The sequence below is a fragment of the Catharus ustulatus genome, chromosome 18 (assembly GCF_009819885.2).
Source record: "Catharus ustulatus isolate bCatUst1 chromosome 18, bCatUst1.pri.v2, whole genome shotgun sequence".
In the NCBI taxonomy this organism is placed as follows: domain Eukaryota; kingdom Metazoa; phylum Chordata; class Aves; order Passeriformes; family Turdidae; genus Catharus; species Catharus ustulatus.
In genome coordinates, this window is record NC_046238.1 from 9,848,151 (window position 1) to 9,865,479 (window position 17,329).

Sequence of the window (17,329 nt, forward strand, 5' to 3'; positions counted from 1 at the left end):
TTACAGCCAAAGCACTGCCCAGAGCAAGGAGCTCTGCAGTGCCTGGAGAGGGGAATGGGTTGGATCAACCCTCAGCAAGAGGCTGGATCAGCCACAGAGCTGCTGGGCTTTACCTCAGGAACAGAGCTCCTGCCCAGGGAAGTTTTGTTCCAGATGCTGGTAAACCAAAGTCAGGTTGGGATCCAGCAGGCACCAGGGGTGCAGGGCAGCCCCTACACCAGGATCAGGCACTCCTGTGGAAAATGTCTCACACCAGGCCACACTCTCAGGAACTCACCTGCCCAGCCCAGTGGCACAGTGACCCTCCCCAGTCACCCCCAGCCCCCCTCCAGGGACAGAGCACACACACACCCCAGCACTGCCCTCTCCCTGTGCTCCTGCAGTCGGGGGGGATGTTTGTCCTGCAGGAAAGCCACGGCTGGGATTGGATCCAGGCTGGATTCGCTCCGTGCCTCTCCATTCCATGTTTACGGATGTGACCTTGAATGGGCCCAGCCACACATCACTCCTGACGTGCTCAAAAGAGGTATTTATTTATTTATTCCCTGCCAATGACATGGACTGATGGTGCCCTCTGAATTCCAAATAGGACTCAGCTCTGCTTTGATAGTCTGGGTGGCTCTGCTGGAGAACAGAGAGAGGAAGGAGCCCAACAGGCCCCATTTACAAAGGGAATGTTGCTGCCCAGCTCCCAGGGCTCCGTGCAATCCCTGCATCCTGCCAAGTGGGATTGGTGTAGTACTGGCCTGTTACAAGGAATGGAGCTCAGGTGTGCCATGGTCACAGAGCTTCTGCTGGATTTCAGCCCCAGGGGTGCTCCAAAGCTTTGCCATCACCAGAGTGGGAGCTGCAGAAGATAACAAGTGCCAGGCTAAGGGGAGGTGAGAGGTGCTCAGTAAGTGGGAGCTCCAGGGTGCTGATGTGAGCCCCTCTTCCAATCTCACCAAGCTCTCCAAGCCTTCCTACACCTCTGTTTGCATCCCAAACCAGCCATCTGCTAAAAAACCTGACAGCAAAACCTCCAGAAAAGCAATTCTTCAGCACACAAGGCTGTGAATTTGTCACTCATCCTGCTGGACACTCAGTACCCCCAGCTTGTGACTGCTGGGTCACACACACCAAGGACAAGGAGAGCTGGAAGGAATATTGATTTCCTGAAGGGTGAGGCCCTCTCCTCTAAATAAACTCTTCCCTGATGAGATCACTGGAAGAACTACCCTGTGCACAGGAATGCAGGAGGAGAACTGAGTTATAAAAATAGCAAAAACCTTAACACACCCCGTGCTCAGAAGAAAATCAGCTGAGCCTCAAGTACAGCAAATCAAACTGGGTTGTACCAGCTCACAGTCACCTCAGCAAAGGGCTCCATGCAGCATTCTCCCCATGCCCAGCACGAGCATTGGGCACAGTAAGCACCATTGCAACCTCTCCAAGAAATGTGAATGCTTCTGGTTGGGTTGGAGCCTTGTCCTCAGCAGCTCCAGGAGAGCCCTGGCCACCACAGCAATGGCCAAGGAACCTTCTGGGAGGGCAGGAATGCCCCAAGAGCCAGGGCTCTGCAGGGTACAAGAGGTGTGGGAGAGGGGAAGGCAGGTCCCTGCCAGATGGGGGCAGGGCTGGCCCCACCACCATGGAACAGGCACCTGGACAGAGCCTGCCTCGTGCTGGGGCTCTCAGGTTTGAGCAGAGCTGCTCCTCACACAATTATAAAGATCCCTCCTAAGGGGAGGCAGGAGATGCTCATGAGGTCACCCCCCAGAAGAACATGCTGGATGTATAAACATGTTCAAGCTGTAAAAGAGGAGGTGACAAGGAAGCAGCAGAGGGAATGGGGCCCAGGAACACCTCTGACCACATGGCACCTCCAGCATCAATCCAAAAAGCTCCTTGGCCAGAGCTGGAAACAATTATCTTCTGGCAAGCATGCTGCCCTTTGACTCACCAGCACTGAAAAGAAAAACAGCACTTTGCCTGTTCTGTTTTTGTTTGTGAGAGCGAGCAGGAGCAGGCAGTGGAGCAGAAAAGGATAGAAGGGATGGCACTGCATCCCAATTGGAAAGAGCCAGTGGCCACTGCCCAAGTAAAATTCCAACTTTATGACATAATGGGCTTTTTCTAACCAGCGCTCGCTATTAACTTCAGCACTGGCTTAAACCCCTTGGCCTCAGGCACAAGCAAAGCAGAGCTCACACACTGTAAATGTTAATACTGCTTTAGCACTGTAATAAGCTAAAAGGTGGATGCAAGATCTGGCACATTAATTCCTTTTTTCATCTTTTTAGCACATTTCAGGGTAATATGAATAATAAATATTTGAGCTCATGAAGGTTAACGGATGGATAACCCTGGAGACTGGGACTCCCCAGGTAGGAAGGCAGCAGTTCCTTTCCACATGTCAATGTCTCCAGCAGTGAGACAGGGAATTTGCCTCCTCCTCAGAAGTCAGAGTTTCTTCTTGGCAGGGAAGTGTTTGACATTAAAACTTGTTGCCTGGCACAGTTGTGTCAAATGTTTGGGCTGGGGAATGACAGAGGTGGATATTTCCAAGCATCACAGGGCAAACCTATGGAGAGAGGGAAACCTCCTCAATTTCAGCACAAGCTCTGTTCCCATTGAACAAGAGCCAGTTTGGTCAGCCAAGGGCTCTCAAAGCTGTTCAGGCACCTAATTCCTCATGCAGGTGTGGATTCACCTGGCCTGAGGTTTGGTGGCAGAGCAAGGGAGCTGAGCATGCACCCCCAGAGTTTTAAACTCCAGCTCAGGGGATGTCCTAAAGGCAGAGCACTGCAGGACCTGACCCAGATGTCACCACCAGCCCCAAGGCTCCTGGCCTGGCCTTGTTTTGCAGGTCCTGGGTCCAAATTGCAAGGCTCTGATGTCTGTCAGGCGACAGCCACATAACACCCTAAGGAGAGCAGCTGGGTGAAAAGCTCTGTTGGAGCTGGCACAGCTCTGCCCATCACCTCTGGATTATAAAAACGTGGAGAACAGGGCTTTGGGAGGAAATCACGCTGCTTTGGCACCCAGTCAGGTGTCACAGGAGTGCCCCAGCTCATCCCAGAGCCATGTGGGAGCTTCAGGGAAACAGCCTAGAAAGGATGAGGGAAATCTTCTAATCCCAACCAAGGACCATGTCAGGAGAGAGAGGATAGGTCTGGTGGCCCAGGGAAGGGTTTGAAACCTGTGCTTAGAGAGCAGATACTAGAACATGAGAATTCCCATTGCTTAGGTATCAACAGAGACCTGGCAGGTAGGAGCACATGCTGGGAGAAAAGGGCTGAGGATGAGGAGGAGTGTGGCCCTTGGGATGGAGGATGTGGGGCTTTCCCAGACTCCATCTGCTCTTGCAGCTTTGTCTTTTTGACCCTCATGGTACAGACAAGGCCTGAGGTGCCATGTGTGACAAGCCATGTCACTGGGAAAGCCCTGATATTCCAGCAGAAATCCTTCCGTGGTCCCACGAGCGCTGTGGGACACTGGGACAGCCAGGACACAACCCTTGCCCTGGCAGCAGCGCTGGCACAGGTGTCAGGATGTGCCACCAGAGCTGAAGCTGCAGGAGGAAGGTCCTGGCAGTGCAACAAAGGCGGTGCAGGGATGAGATGTCCATCCTGCCCTGGCAGGGGCTGCTGGGGACGGAGGTGCCGCAATCCCCGCTCAGATCCCGGCTGCTCCCACCCAGCAGCACCGCAGGAGCCGGGACAGGCAGAGCGCGCCGGGCTGGGGCTGCTCAGGGATGGGAGCAGGGCAGGGAGAGGGGAGCCAGGAGGGGGTCGGGGTGCCCAGCGGATCCCTCAGCAGGGAGCAGCCCCTGGACGAGCAGCGGGGCCCGGGGAGGTGGAGCCGGGGGCTGCGGGCGCTGCCCACCCTCGGCAGGGCGAGCTCTCGTTCGCTCGGCAGCCACGGCTGCGCACGGTGATGCAGAGCCCGAGCGGGGCTGGAGCTGCTCCCCTTCGGGGTGCGGGCCCGGGGGGTGCCAGGGCAGCCCCCACATCCCCCACATCCCCCCACAATCCCCCGCAGCCCCGCAGCCCCCGCTCCGCTCAGCGGTGCGCGGCGCCGAGCCCCCCTCCCCGGCAATCCTTGGGGGATATCAAGGGCAAGGAAGAGAAGGGTTACCTGGAGGAAAGGGTTGCTAAGCAACCCCTCCCCCCGACCCCCCCCCAAAGCACCGCAAACCCAAAACTCGTTCCAGGCCTGCAACCAGATTAGCATATTAATGAGGCTGTAATTTCCCCGGAATTGTCTGCACGTCTATGCCCGCTCACAGCACACTGGCCCAGGAGTTTGCTATGCAAATAAACTGGTTTTACAGGCTGTGGCTTAATTAACTCATCAAGTTCATCTTCCTAACAAAAAAGGCAGACTAACTGCGGATTAATGGACCTGTGTTTGCTCTTCTTTCTCTCCCCCTCTCACCCACTCCCTCCCGGAGGCACTGCCTCCCTGCAGATCCTTCCATCCCCGGCCACTCCAGCCTCGATGCTGGGGAGATCCTCCAGCCTCACAACGAGATAAATCCTGGGAAAAGAGATGGGGGGGAAGGAATCTTAATACCGCTTCCAGCAGAGTCGGGGAGGTTTCCTCATCGACTTCAAGGGGAATAAGATGGATCAGGCCTCAAGGATGGTAATTACGCCTTCAGTCGAAGCTGGCAGGTGACCACTTATGAGAAGGAGGTGGCACATCGTGACACTGTCTCTTTAAAACAGCTGTCTGTGCGCGGATCAGGGGTCGGGGATTTTGGGGAGGCGGATTAAGGTTCCATTTCTAGGGGAGCTCTGGCAATCCTGCTCCTTCCCTAACGTCAGGGTCAGAGCAGGCAAGAGGGATGCTCTCCCTCCTGGGTTAATTAGACAGGCCCTTCCTGCCTGCATCCCATGCTCAGAGGCAAGATTGTCTTTTGAAAACGACCCCCAAAAAGGTAAGTATAAGGATTTGCAGAGTCACTGAGGGAAAGTTCACGTGGCCAAAAGTCTGTATTCAACAGCAAATCCCCGGCCTGGGGAGCTTCCTTTGAACATCAACATCATTGTGATTTCACCTCCCCTTCCCTGCTCTGTCACCATCTTCCTTCCCTGGGAAGAAGGAAGGAGTTTCCTGAGGAGCTGGACGGGGCACAGCCGTCCCCACATCGCTCCCACCGAGGCTGGGAGCAGGAGGAGCGGGCTGGGAGTGCTCAGCCCCCAGGCTGTGTGCCGAGTGACTCGAGTCCGAGATGAAATGTCTGAGCCGATCTTTTCCCTTTTAATTCCGGCTGTATTGTTAGTTAATTGTAGTTTGACCTCCAGGGAGGTTTTCCACGGCTCAGAAGGTGGCCTGGGATACTGAATTCAGAGCCTGGGGTGGGAATGGTTGCTTTGCCATTCATAGCATGGATTGTGCCAGCCCTGTGCACAGAGCCCTGAGGAGAGCAGAGCCCCCGAGCAGTTAAATATCTGCAGGGAGGGCTCTGGGCATGGACCACGCTCCTCTGGGAACTGCCAGGAAAGAGGACAGAGGAACAGGCAGGGACTGATGCTCGGGAAGTTCCACCTGAACATGAGGAAAAGCTCCTTTCCTGTGACCAAGCACTGGAGCAGGTTGCCCAGAGAGGCAGTGGAGTCTCCTCACTGGAGATATTCCAGAACCATCTGGACACAATACTGTGCTCTGGGATGACCCTGCTGGAGCAGAGACCTTGTACCAGGTGACTGTGGTCCCTTCCAGCCTGGTCCCTTCTGTGGCTCTGTGGTGACCCCATGGCCATCCAGCTCGGGCCCTTGGCTTCCCACCCGTGGTGGCCACAGCAGATCTGTCACCCTGCGGCCACAGCAGATCTGTGCCCATCACCCTGTGGTCTCACTCCCACAGCCCCTCCCTCGCTCTCAGCTGGAATCTCCCCATGCAATCCCCCAGGCTCTGTGGGGTGGGAAGGGGCTGGTTTGCAACCAAAGACCTTCTGGCTGCTCAGGCCACAGCTTTACACACCTCCCCTGAAAGTTTGGGAGCATTCAAATGACACTCAGCTGAAGACCATCCCTCTTTCCAGCTACAGCTGCTTTGGAATGGATTTAAGTTTAATTTCTTGCTAAATTTGGTTTAGACCGGACAAAGTTATTGAAAAAAAAAATCTAACTGTACTCAGAAGCTTCTCTGCATTCACAGGAAAAAGGGCTGGCTGACCTAAAAGGTCTTTTCCATCTCTAATTTCTGTGGTTGCATGATTCATCCCTCTTCTTTGAAAGTGTTTCCTACATGAAACGTCTCGTCAGAGGAAAAAAACATTATACTAAATAATCTTTTTTCATTTCCTCTCCTCATTGTCAGAGCCTGGGAGAGGTGAGGGATGTGGGTGCTCCCACATGAACCGAGCAACGGAAGAGAAAAGGCAAACCAGGATTCAGCTTAGCAGCCGAGGAGGAAGCAGCTCACGGCAGGTGGGGTGGGAGGAGTTCTGGAGACGTCCTTCCCAGGAGAGCAGTGTTCCTCAGTGTCTCAGGTGGGGAGAAAACCCTGAGTTGGAGAGCAACAACCATCTCCCGGGGTGGGGGAACGGCCACATCCCAAGGGAGGAGAGGACATCCCTCACACTGCTGCTCCCAGGAGACAAAATCCCAGCTCCTCTTCCCTGGGATGCTCTTGGGAATCAGCTGTGGGCTCAGCATTCGGAACACATCCAGGAATTTCTCCCCTAAGAGCTTGCCCAGTTTCCTCTCAATCCGTTCGGGAGTTCTAGAGATAACTGCTTGCAAGAAGCACAGTTTGTCTTAAATCTTGTTTCTGCCACCTTCACCTGAAGGCATGAAATGGGGTCTGGTCCCACACTGTCTGTTTGGAAATGCTGCCAAAGACAACACATAACCTCAGAAAGGAAGCACAAAACTCCTGAGCTCAGCCAAGACATTCCCCTGGGAATGCACAAGTGCATCTTTGCATCCTACAGCAGCCGTGCATGGGGAGGGAACTGGGGATTACCCCAAACGAGAGCACAGGACAGAGCCCTTGGCTTGTGACCACAACTCCTCAGCCCCAATTCCAGTCCTGTAATCCCCAGGGAAGTTGTCCCATCCCTGGATCCCTCTGCTCTCCGGATTTCTGATACCCCAGTGCTGGGTTGTCTCTTCTCCCATGGCTCTCAGGTGACTCCCTTCTCACGAAGGACAAACTGAAGATCACCAAATTACTCCTATTTCCCCCTTGGATAATGCCTTTCTATCCAACCCATGAATTAATTCCTTTCCCACATCTTCAGCAGCAGGCATGGGGTGATGCTCCTGGAAAACACCTACTTTGAACTGGCTCCTGCTTTCAGATTGGAGTGTGAAGTTGGACACGGGTGATTTGCAGAAAGGCTGGGGAGCCGCTGGTTTTGGGGCTGGCACCCCACTAGAAGTCACTGGGATGGGAGGGCAATGGGGCACAGAGCTGCTGTCCCCAAAACGAGGGGCAGAGGGGAAAACAAAAGGGACAAACCCTGCAGGAAGGCAAACTCAGCATCTGATCCTGGCGCACTTTCCAGTGAGGTTTTGCCAGGGATTTGGGGATCAGAGGTGGTTTGAATGATAATTACCCGTCTTCAGCTGTCACCCAGGAGGTGTTTATGTGAAGAATTGTTGTGACCATAATATAGGACTTTCAGCTCTTTTTATTTCGTTGATTTAATGGGTTTTCATTCTCTCTTTTATTTTCTGGAAGCACTATAAACCCAAAGTCCTCCAGCATCACCCCTCTCTGCAAAATGCAGATTTCTTTTTTTTTAAACAAAGGCTAAAGCTGAAGTGCTTACAGTCAGGGAATCACCCAAAATTTGAACACTTGCCAGGTACCATTTCCACCCTTAAGAAGTACCAATCCTTTTTCCAGATGACATTCCAGGACATTGATTTTTTTTTTCTTTTCTCCAACATCGCTGCTACTTCAACAAAAGGGGGAAAATGGGTTTTCTCATACAGAGGAGGCAACCCAAGAGGTGGAAAGCTGGACCTACACAAGCCGAGCTTTGAAATTAAAATCTGCCCTTTTCGGATTAACGAGGAGAGCGGTAAAACAAGGGAACAAATTTACAGAGGGAGACATCAACCCTCAGCTGGCAGCCGGCCGCAGGGGAGGTGCTGCCTGCCCACAGGTTGTGGGGCAGGATGCAAAAATCACCCCCGGCTCACACTCCGTGGGAGGTCAGACTCCTCGCTCGCCGGGGTCCCTTCTGGCCCTAAAATCTATGAATCTATTGAGGCTCTGAGGCTTAAAAAGCAGCAGCTGCTCCTAGGCAGCACCTAGTTCTCATAAGCATTTGGAATAATGGATCCATATTGTGCCAATGCATACTAATGTTAATATACATTTGCAGCACACAATGTGAAGGCTTTGGAGACACCCAGGTGTCAGATGGAATCAGTGTCACTGCCACACCGTACCAGGACTCTGCCCCGGGTCCCTGTTGGCTTCTCCAGGGGGAAGCTTTTGCTTCTTGGAAATTATTGTGTTTATCCCTTATGTTTCTGTAGGGGGAAAAAAAATAAAAATTGTAAAGGAATCGTACCAAGCCCACGGCAGGATTGGTGCTGAGGTGTGCAGCCAGCCAAAGGCTTGCACGGGGTTTGGGATGGGAGGGAAAACAAGGAGAGGAGCTGTAGGAGCTGTGCCCAAGGAGTTCAGAGGTGCAGCCTTCTGCTCTCCCTGGCAATCTCCTCGCAGGCACCAACCAGAATGAATTCGGAGCCGGGGCTGGGGCTGCTCTCAGCTCTGTCCCTGAAGTCTGGAGAAGTCGTACAAAGCATTTGAGAGCCAAAGACCCGAGCCTGCCTCTGCCGGGTTTAAACCCCCCAGCTTTCCAGGGCAGGCTCAGGTTCGGACCCTGCGAAGGGAAAATGGCTCTGTAGCTGCTGTTTGGGGATTGTGGGGGCACAGGAGGAGCAGGGTCCCCCCCAGCCCCACTCCCTGGGTGGAGCACTCTGGGTGTGGGGTGTCAGGGGAAGCTCTGCAGCCCAGAGCTGCTCTGGTGAGGGTTCAGGGTGTGGAACACCTTCACATCCATGTATATACACACAGATCCCTCATCTTCTCACCATCAGCATCAGCCTGGCCTAAATTCCCTGCCCAAACTCCCTTGTCCCGCTGATATGAGCCCACACGGGAAGCTGCCCAATTCTTTAGAGGAATTCAGGACAGCAGCACAGCACCCAGCCCTCAACTGTTTGAATGCTCATTATTCCAGTTGTCCAGCCAGCCCCAGTGCTCGGGACAAGGGGATTTTGTCATCGCCCAGGCACTGCAAGGGTTAAGGCTGACCCTACCTTGGGGCTGGACCTCATCCTTGGCCATCCCTATCTCTCTTTGTGAGGAGTTACTTCCAATGGAAAATCTAAACCTACGTCTTTCTCCCATTTTTTTTCCACTGGCTATAAAAAAAACCAAACACAAAACAACAAAAAACCCCTATCAGAAATATTAAAAGGGGGGGAAAATAAAAATAATAACAATAAAAAAGAAACCAGCAGCTTCCCAAATCCCCAGGGACTCTGATCCCCTTTAAACCCTGCACAGCCCCACAGAGTACCCTGCTTCTGAATCTTCTCCCCTGTCTTCCAAACACCCTGGGAAGCCCAGGTTATCCAGGTATCATTGGGATACCCCCTCAAACAGAGCGTGAGGAGCTGTTTTCGTGGTCCTGGTGGTGATTTAGGGAGGCAGGTGTGCATTTCCAGCCAGGACCTGTCCGCAGAAGGAAGCGGGGATGGCGGAGAGGGGAATGCAGGAGGGAGAAAGCAGCGCGGCCCCGTGCCCAGGTGACAGCGGCAGTCCGAGCACACCAGGACAGCTGCACATTAGGCAGCTGATGAGGTTAGAGAGGTCCTGTGCAGCTTTCCCATTCCCCGAGGCAATGGAGGAATTATCCCATCCCTGCCCAACACCAAGCGCTCCTGCTTCTCACCCGGGCTGGTAAAGCGCCCTGGAGCGATCCAGGCCAAACTCACAGCCCCATTCCCGGTCCCAGGACAACCCCAGAAAGGGCTCTCTCCTCTGACCCGCACAGAGAGAGAAAATCCTCATCCCCTGACAGAAAAAGATGGGGCTGAGGGATGGTTCGGCTCCCCCGGAGCTGGGTACGTCAGAGAAGGCAGGGCCACGGAGATGGGTGTTGCAGGGGGAATGTGCGTGTGCAAGGCTGCTTTGGTGTGTAACGTGGCACAGGGATGTGCCTCCGAGGCTTTGGGAGCGCGGGTGTGGGCAGGGGCCGGGCACACGCGGGGACACGCCTGAAGGAATGCGGGGAATGTGCGGGAGAGCGCAGGGAAGGGAGATACGGGAGGGGACGAGGCAGACAAAGAGCTCTGAGGGCGGGCAGGGGGACACCTGGGGACACCCCAAGCCCTTCCTGGGGGGGTTCCGGCCAGCCCTGGTGGGGACACCCCGCTGGCTGTGCCGGGCGTGCTGTGGGTGTGTGGGTGTGGAAGGACAGGAGCGTTTGCACAAGTGCCGAGCGTCGCCTCTCTGTCACACTCGGGGTTCGCCGCTCCCATTTCCCCATGGGGCTCCCCCTGCGCTGACACCCCGGTTTTTGGGTGTCGTTTTTAATCGCAGCCGCTGTAAAGTGACAAAAAACCGCGCTGTGCCAGCGGGGTCCTGGGCAGCGCAGCTCCCTTTGGGGTGGGGACTGGGGGGCACTGCGGGGCCCAGGGGGTGTCTGATAATTTTATCGCGATGTCGGCAAAATTTCCAGTTTTTCTGGCCCAGGCGGTTTTCTGCGGGAGAAGGGAAACGGGAAGTGAGAGAAAAACAGAGAGGGACAGAGAGATCGGGAGGGAATGTGTGAGGTATGAGAGGGGGAAACGAAAAATAGAGCAGCAGAGGTTGTGGGGAGAGAGAAAGGGAGAGAGAGAAAGGGAGAAAGAAGCGAGAGAGAAAAAGAGAAAGAATTGAGGGAGGAAAAAGAAAAGGAGAGAAATAAAAAAGAAAATGAGGGAAAACGGGAAAAAAAACAAAAGGAGAGAAACAGAAAAAAAATAAATTGGAAAAACACAGGAAAAAATACGAGAGAAATAGGTGGAAAAGGGAGAAAAATAATAACAACAAAAGTAAATACGAGAGAAAAACGAGGAAAAACAGAAAAACAGAGAAATACAGAAAATCGGGACAATTAAAGAAAAGGGAAGAAAACAAAAAGGAAAAAAAGAAAACGACAAAAAGAAAAAAAAAATGACGGGGAGATCGAGGCGGAGAGAACGAAGGCGATGGAGAACAGCGCAGGGTGGCGGGGCAGCCGTGCCCGGTGCCCGCAGGACCAGGCGGGGAGCGGGGCCGGGCCCGGCGGGGCAGGTTCAGCACCCTGGAGAGCTCCGGGGCTCCCGGGGACAGCGGGGACACCGAGAGGGACCCGGCGGCACCGCGAAGGGCTCGGGGCCGCCATCCCAGCAGGGCTCCTGCAGCCCGGGCTCAGCCCTGCCCAAGGCATCGCTGTCAGATCCGTCCTGCCTGCTTCCACTCGGGACGTGGAAGGCAAGGAGCGGCGTTCCTGCGTCTTTCCCCCTGAAAACCGCTCCCCTCACCCCTCCCTTGCAGTCCCCCTTGGCTCCGCGTGGCTTCGGGGCGCGCTCAGCTCCCCCGTGTGTCCCCCCGTGTCCCCCCGTGTCCCCCCGTGTGGCCCCGCGGTGCCCGCAAGCAGCGAGGTGCCAGCGCTGCCCTCCCCTCATCCCGCCCGCAGGTGCGGGCCGAGCGCTCCCCGCTCCCTAATTCCCAAACAAACCCCAGGGAGGGAGGGGCACCCGGGGGGGCGCAGCCCCTGGGGGTCACCCCGCGGCCCGACAGCTTTGGGGGTACCCGGGGTGAGACCCTGCCAGTGCCCTGCTCAGCCACCACCCCCGACGGGAGCACCGCGCCGAGCTCCATCCCCTCCCCGCCTCGCCACGAGCTCCACAGCCCCAGCCCTGTCTCCCTGTGCCCCCCTGTGCCCCCCTGTGCCCCTCTGTGCCCCCTGTGCCCCCCCGCTCCGGGGGTTTCTGCCCCGCCAGGGCGGGCTCCCCACGCACCGGCTCGCTCCGTCCCGCCGCTGCTATGCGGAGCTCCGCGGTTGCCGCCGGCTTTTCTCATGCAGATTCCCTCTTTCACACCTCCCAAACAAAAGCAAACGGGGGCATCGCCTCGCCGTGTCAACACACACGCTCATTAGCGGGGAGGCGGCGGGGGGAGCGGGTGGGAACGGCTCGAGCAGCCCCTCCGGGGGGGCGGTCGCATCGACGGGAGGGAGGCTGCAGCGGGCCGGGGATCACCCGAGGAAATTTGGAGCGAGTTCTTCGCCGCATCCCCCTCAAGTCACTAAGTTTCCGAAGGTCTGGGTTTGCCCGTCTCCGGCTCGTTCCTGTCAACACGCGCTGCTCGCAGCCGGGCTTTGCCCACCCGCGGTTCCGCAGCCACGGGCGCTCCGGGCCGGCTCCGCGGCCGAGCCAGGGCCGGCTTAGCCCCGGGGAACCGTCGGGAAGGTGGAAATGAGGGTCCCAGGATCGTGCTGGAACCAGGAAGGGCCGGGGGTGCAATTAAAGCTTCGCCAATTATGGCGACCCGCAGAGAAAAAAAAAAAAAAGGATGTTTAAAATGGCTGTGGAGAAGGTGGGAGGTGGCTGTGGACAGGTCGAGGGGAGTAAGAGAAGCGGCCCCTGGCTCGGCAGAGGCAGCCCGGGCCGGGGTCCGCGGGGTCTCGGGGCGCTCCGGGGACCGAGCCGCGCACCGAGCTCGCACCGACGGCTCTCCGAGCCCCGCGACCGCCGGCGGCACCCGCTTCTCTGCCCCCGCTCGAGGTTTTTGTGTCTTCACTTTGGTTTGGAATTTATTTTTTTATTTTATTTTATTTTTTTATCCTGGTGTGTGTTGTTTTGTTTCCCTTTTTTCCCGTTAAACCATCTCAACAGAGCCCGGTCCCGCGGCCGCTCCGCCTCTCCCGGGGCTTCTCCCCGCCGCCGGCATCGCCGCTCGTTTTGTGCCTTTTCTTCCACCGAAACCCCGTGCCGGAACTCGGAGGGAAGGAAACAAAAATTCGTTAAAATGAAATAAAACGGGTAAAAACCCGAATTTAAAAAATCCCCCGTTGTTCGTTTGCGTTTGGGCTGCGGTGCGGCGGGAGCGCTCGGTTTGTTTGTTTTCTTTTTCACACCCCCCGGCGATTCCAGCAACACCCGCGGGGAGCGAAGAGCTGGGGCATCCCGAGTCCCCCCGGCACCTTCCTCGGGCCCCTTTTGCGGGACGGGGACGAGGGGGAGAAGGAGCCGAGGGTGGGGGCCCGGTCCGGGCTTTGTGCGGGGCGGGGGGCCCGCATTGTTCACGGGCTGCGCACTCGCACTCACACTCACACTCACACTCACACTCACCTCGGGTCCCCCCGCCCCAATAATACGGAAATTTCCATGTCCCAGCTGCCTTCCCCTTTTAACCTTGGTATTAATTTAGGACGGATCTTTTTAAACAGCCCTATAATGCATTCAGACGCTGCTGGAGGTTTATTTTTTTTTCTCCTTTTTTTTTTTTTCTTTTTTTTTTTTTTTTTTTTTTGTACCGTGGGTTATATTTACACCCAAAACAAAATAATTACACTTTTGTTGGCGAGAGAAAGCTGGTGATTAGACTGTGGCTCTTTGCAGCAAACCCTTTCTCAGTGGTACACCAGGACAATTTTTCACGGCTGGGTGAAATCAGACGCGGGAGGTAATGAATCCTGTGAGCTATTTAAATTTACAATTTGTAACGCAGTCACTCAGAAACGCCTATGGCCCGGCGAGGAGATGCTTGCTGGGTTTGTTTAATGTTAAAACCTGCCCCGTCCCCCCTCTTAGCAGGGGAAAGGAGGGGAGCGCGGGGGGAGCGGCCCCGCGGAGCAGCGCGGAGCAGCGCGGAGCCGCCGCCTCCCTCCGCGCCCGGGCTCGGCATCCTCGGCCCAGCCCCGCGCTCCTTCCCCGGCCTCATCACCGCCTACTACCCCAAAAATAGTTGGTAATATCTACAAAGTCGGCGGCGGAGCATCCGAACAGATAGATAATTAATTACAAAACACAGGGGGAATATGCAAACCGCGTATTACAAATTCTACAGGGCTTAACTGATTGGAAACAGATTATTATCTTGTTTGTCTTTTGTCTGTCTCACTTATCCCTCTGCCGTCTGTTGTGTTGTAAGTTGATACACTTTATTCTTGAAAGGGGATTTTTTTTTTCCTTTAATAATATAGTAAATTCCATCAACATCTTGTATAAGCGACGCTGCTTCTCCACGCATTACCCTGTTAAAACACAAAAGGTTTATTAGTTACATATAGGCGGTCTTATGGGCCCTGAATTACCATCTGTTACCATAGGGGAATGTGGCTGGGGGGAGTTTCTCGGGGCTCGGGGTGGTTTTTCCCCTCCTCCCTTTCCTCCTGGATTTATTTATTCCTTGACTTTCAAACGAAAAAGGAGCCGAGGGCGGCGGCGGGGAGCAGGGCAAGGGCTGGGGTCCCCAGCTTGGGGTCCCGGCTGGGTGGGGAGGAGCAGAGGGTGGCCGGGAGGGACCCGCGGGGGTGTGCGGGGTCGCGTGGGCACCAACAACAGCGCGGCTGCCGCTCCCGCAGCCCGCACGGACTCTCCGTGTGGCCCAGATTATCCGTGGGGTTATCCGGGCCCGGGACACCCCCCGGGGACAGCCCCGCGTGGAGCTGAGCCAGCGCACATCCCCACCCGGGACACGAGGATCTCCAGCCCCTCCCTGCCCGGCCTGCCCGCTGCTCCCGCTGCTGGATCCTGCCCCCAAATCCGTGGAGGCTGCGGTGGGAGCGATCCCCGCATATCCCGCACAGCTCCGTACATCCCTGTACATCCCCGCACATCCCCGCACATCCCGCACATCCCGCACATCCCGCACATCCCCGCACATCCCGCACATCCCGCACAGCTCTGTACATCCCCGCACATCCCGCACATCCCGCACATCCCGCACATCCCCGCACATCCCCGCACATCCCCGCACATCCCCGCACATCCCCCACATCCCGCACAGCTCTGTACATCCCGCACATCCCGCACATCCCCGCACATCCCGCACAGCTCTGTACATCCCGCACATCCCCGCACATCCCGCACAGCCCCGCACAGCCCCGCACATCCCGCTCAGCCCCGGTGCTCCCCAATTCCTCGGAAGCTCCCGGGATTCCCGCGAACTTGTGCGGAGCCGGCGGGAGCGCGGCCGGCTCGGCCGTGGCTCCGCTCCCTCCTCCTGCTCCTTCGCCTTTCTTGCCCTTTTTAACTCGATGCCGTTTTCATTTCCTTTCTTCTCTCGTCCCTGTTTTTTTGTTGTTTTATTTTTTTTCCTTCCGTCCTTGTTTTCTTTTCTTCCTCCTCCTCTTTCTTGTCCCCTCACTCTGGAGCTTTTCCTTCGCCTTTCCCTCTTGGTTTCCATTCTTTTCTATTCTCGCAGTTCTTTTTGTCTCTTTTTTTTCTCCTTTTATTTTTCTTTTCCCTTCATTTTTCTCCATCTTCTTCCTTGCCTTTTTTGTTTCTGTGTATTTTTTCTTTCCTTCATTTATTTCTTCTTTCTTTGCTTCTTTACTTTTCTCTTATTTTTTATTCGTCTTTCTGTGTTTTTGCAGTCTTCTTAGTTCCTTCCTTTTTCGTTTCCGTTAATTTATTTTTCCTCACTCTCTCTTTTCCTTTCCCTTTTTCTATCTCGTTTTTTCCTGCATATATTTTCTCCTTTTCCTCCTACGATTTTTCATTTTTAATTTCCCTTTTCCTTCTCTTTTATTTTCCCTCCCCGAATCTCTTTTCTCTGTGTATTTTTTTTTTATTTCGATTGTCCCTCTTTGCACAGACATCCCTACACACAAAACCTGCTCCACTTCCCGCCGATGCCCTCGTGCTGAGGCGGATTTGTTGGGATTTGGAGGTGGGGGGGTTTGGGGGCGAATTTTTGTTGGGTTTTTTGTCTCTGTCATGAGCATTTCCCTGCACCAGGATGCTCCACAGCCACGGGTTATTTCGGACCAGAACGAGGGAAAATTAAAAAAAAAAAACAAAACCAAAACAAAGTGGGTTTTTTATATGAAAATTCAGGATTTTGGCTAAAGGAAACAAGGAATGGGAAGGAAGGTTCGGCTTTCACCTGCCCCGCCGCTTTCCCCCTCGTTCCCCTGGAAGCACCGGGACCCTGCAGCATCCCCCGGCCCCGGGCTGGACCTTCCTCCCCAGAGCCCTCCCTGAGCCCAGGCCGGGGCCGCTCCTGCCCCCGTCCCTCCCGCGGGGTCTCAGCTCCGCTGCACCTGGAATTAAAGAGAAAACTCAGAGTGGGGAGGGGGAGCGGCCCCGCTGCCCCCGGCGGGAGGGAAGGGCCCGGGGGACAAAGGCCGGGGCTCGGGGGGGCCGCATACCTCCGGGGGAACTTTTCATCCCGCTCCGCTGCGGGAAGGAGCCCCCGGCCCCCTCCCCATCCCCACCAACCCCTCCCCCTTCCCAAATACATCCCCCCCTCTTCTTTTTCCCACTTGTTGCTCTTCCAGACAAAAGCATCTCTTCCCCTTGTGCAAAACATAAAAACCCCCCAAAACCAGGTGATACTGTCGCCCAGAGCAACTCGGGCCCCCCAACTCCTCCCCGAGCATCCCTTGAAAAGAAATAAATACAAATTAAAATCAAAATTAAAGGTAAAACGGTGGGACAGCGGTTTTTTTGGCCGTGCCCCCCCGGCCCCCCAGCCAGGTGCGTACTCACTTCGCGGCCCAGGTACAAGCCACCCTCAACAATAGAGGCGCGTTGTTTTTTTCCCTCTGTGCCAAGCACAAGGCTGGAGCCAATTTAGATATGCTATAAATTAAGAGGTTGCCATGGTTACCGCTCTCCCATTGGCCGCATCCCGGGTGACGCTGCCCTCGGCGTCACCAAATCTGAATAAGGATGCGCGAATTACTAAGGCGGGGGACAAAGCTGGCGATGGGGACAGCATGAGAGTGGCGGCGCGGCGGCGGCGGAGCACAGCGAGGCACCGGGGCTGCCGGCTGCAGGGGGGGGTTCATGCACCCCTCCCGCCGCGCCCGCTGCCGCAGAGCCCGCAGCTCCGCCGGCTCCCGGGCCGCTCCGCACGGCCCTTCCGGGGGGTGCTCGCTGTTATTGCGCTTGGTGTTTCTCGGGGGTGGTTCGGATTATTTTTTTCTGGGGGGGTATCGTTTTTTCCCTCCCGTCGTCGAGGCTCCGGAGAGAAGAGGGGGAAGAACTTGACAGCAGCCCCGCTGCCCTCCCCTGATTTTTTTGTTGTTCCGCCTTTTATATTTTGTTAGTTTTTATTTTATTTCGTTCCAATTTATTTGCTTTAGGGTTTTTTTAAAATTTTTATTTTA

The 17,329-nt window shown here is 55.4% G+C and overlaps 2 long non-coding RNA genes across 3 annotated transcripts; both read right to left on the reverse strand.

The window, feature by feature from the left end:
* Positions 1-7,610: 7,610 nt before the first annotated feature.
* LOC117004925 lies at positions 7,611-12,624 on the reverse strand. Its single transcript, XR_004419712.1, has 2 exons — positions 12,009-12,624; positions 7,611-8,836 (listed from the first exon to the last, which is right to left on the reverse strand). It is a non-coding gene; the product is annotated as an uncharacterized LOC117004925 (long non-coding RNA).
* Positions 12,625-14,162: 1,538 nt separating this feature from the next.
* Positions 14,163-17,301, reverse strand: LOC117004980. Of its 2 annotated transcripts, XR_004419727.1 has the most exons (3): positions 16,707-16,802; positions 16,102-16,258; positions 14,163-14,245 (listed from the first exon to the last, which is right to left on the reverse strand). It is a non-coding gene; the product is annotated as an uncharacterized LOC117004980 (long non-coding RNA). The 2 variants fall into 2 exon arrangements; XR_004419728.2 differs by lacking the exon at positions 16,102-16,258 and having other exon boundaries at positions 16,707-17,301.
* Positions 17,302-17,329: the final 28 nt, after the last annotated feature.